The following is a 2,677-nucleotide window of genomic DNA, read 5'->3' on the forward strand; positions in this document are numbered from 1 at the left end:
AAATCGTTGAACCAGTAGAATCGACCGATTTTTTAGAGGTTTTCTGGTTTAGTTACTCCCTCCAAAACGGCGCTGTTTTGACCCCTTTAAAAAAAAAACATGTAAATAGATACCCGATGTCCAGTCCCCCTAGCCCCAGTCCCACTCATCTCTTCTCTCTGAAAATTCAAAGAAAGACAAAGAAAAGAACCCTAGCGGCGTAGCCCCCAGCCCCGGAACCCACAGCCACCGCAACCTCCATAGCCACCGCATCCCTGCAGCCCCGCAGCCACCACAGCCCCGCAGGCCCACAGCAACCGCATCTCCTCTCCTCTGTTCGAGCTCTTTCTCTGTATTCGCCGGTGTCGCCGTCTCTTCTGTCGCCGCCGTCACTCCCCTTCCTCTTCGCCGCCGGTAAGCACTCCCCTTCCTCTTCGCCATTGTGTCTCCTTTCTCCCCTGTTTGAGCTCCCTCTGATAATAGTTAATTTTGTTCATAATTTTCTGTGATAATAGTTAATTAGTTTGCTGAATTAATTTTGTTCATAATTTTCTATGGAGTTTGTTGATTTTATTGTGGAGTTTGCTGATTTTAGTTTTATCGTGAAGTTTACTGAGTTAATTTGTTCATAATTTTGCTGTGAAGTTTCCTAATTTTATTGTGGAGTTTGCTGATTTTAGTTTTATGGTGGAGTTTATCAATTATTTTGCTAATTTTAGTTTTTTTTTTTTGTTGTACATTGAAGATGGAACAATCACAAAGAGTTAATTATATGAATTAATTATTCTGTATTCTTGATTTAAATTCAGAATTATATGAATTAATCATTCTAAAGGTTGGATTTTGGATTTTGGATTTTGTATGTAATTTGTAATTTGGATTTCAGAATTTTGTAATCGGATCAGCTTCTTAAGCCATGGCAAATTTCTCACCCAATTCAATTAATCATAGCATTCGCGGATATGTTCCTGTATTGATTTGCCTATTTTTTATTTTCATTGGTACCATTTATATCTAAATAATAGAGAGACCTTATGTTAATTAATATGAATAGATTATCCCTGTTAATGTTTTTATTAAGCATCTTAACCTATCCAGTATTAGTGTTTCTAGTTTCATTGTAGAAAAAAATTATATTATGCATTAAGAACAAATTGTATCCACCGTGCTTATCTCTCTAATTTTTGGTTCAGTGTTATGAGTTCTTATAATTGTGCAGTTGTAATTTTGTCTGTGTTTAACTAGTATACATTAGTTAATCAAACCTTATTAATAATTTTTTTAAGAAAATTACTAATGTCAAATTTTGAGGTATAATACTTTTTATTCTCATGTTGAAGTATAACTCTAAAATTATTTTCATATTAAAATTTTTTGACTTAGAAATTATTGAATTTAAATATTTAAAATTATATATTAAATTTTTAATAATTTTATTTAATATTTAATTAAATCGGTTGAACTCCGATCGAATCACTGAACCAATGAACCAGTCGTCTCATCGGTTCATTGACCGGTTCGGTTTTTACAACCTTGTCAAAAACTATTAGCTTGATAATATGAGTATGTGATTATGTAATGCGTGTTTTCTCTATTTCTAGTTTAATTGATATGATAAAGAAAAGTTTATTTTTGAGTGTTGTCATACTGGATATTAGTATTTATTTTATTTTTATGCATTTATTTTTTATTGTTTTTTAGAAAGTGATGATAGATCGTTCTAAACAAATTAAGCTATGTGTTGGATATTACTAGATTATGAGAATGTAATTTGACACGTTAATGTTATTTTTTTAGTTACTTTATATATATATGTTAGGAATAGAAGGCGGAGTCATTCTTCGATTGGTCGAAGAGTGAACACATTAACATTAAGGCGAGAAATTAAGCTATGTGTTGGATATTACTGGATCATGAGAATACAATTTGACACATTAATGTTGTTTTTTTTAGTTACTTTATATATGTATATTAGGAATAGAAGGTGGGGTCATTCTTCAATTGGGCGAAGAGTGAACACATTGCCATTAAGGCAAATGCATTAGATAATATTATTAGGGCGGGTGGAGATAGAAATTGCATATGAGAGTTAAGAATGAGTTTGAATGAATTTGCAAATTTGTGTGAATTGTTACAAGTTCAAGGTGGGTTATACGAAGATGGTCATGTTGGCATAGGCGAGCAAGTAGCAACTTTCTTGATCATATTAGCTCATCATACCAAAAATCGTAGCGTACAAGTTAGATTTTATAGGTCTGGTGAAACTATTAGTAGGTATTTTCATAAGGTATTAGGTTCAATTTTGTGTGTCCTAAGTATCTTATTTGCAAAGACAGACCTTGTACCAGAGAATTGTATAGCTCCCAGATAGAAATGGTTTAAGGTGACGTGTTGCATAAAACTTAAATTTTTGTTGGTCAAGTTTACTTGTATGTAATAACTATTTTATTTTTTCCATATGATAGGGTTGTCTAAGAGCATTAGATGGCACTTACATAGATGTCACAGTCCCCAATAGTGATAAATCTAGGTACCGAATAAGGAAATCTAGAATATCCACTAATGTCTTAGGAGTTTGCAATCGGAATATGAATTTCGTCTATGCCCTTAGCGATTGGGAAAGATCGGCATCTGATTCAAGGGTACTTAGGGATGCAATTAATCGACGTAATGGCTTGAAAATACCTGTTGGTATGTT

This window comes from Arachis ipaensis, chromosome B06 (genome assembly GCF_000816755.2).
Source record: "Arachis ipaensis cultivar K30076 chromosome B06, Araip1.1, whole genome shotgun sequence".
NCBI classification, from domain to species: domain Eukaryota; kingdom Viridiplantae; phylum Streptophyta; class Magnoliopsida; order Fabales; family Fabaceae; genus Arachis; species Arachis ipaensis.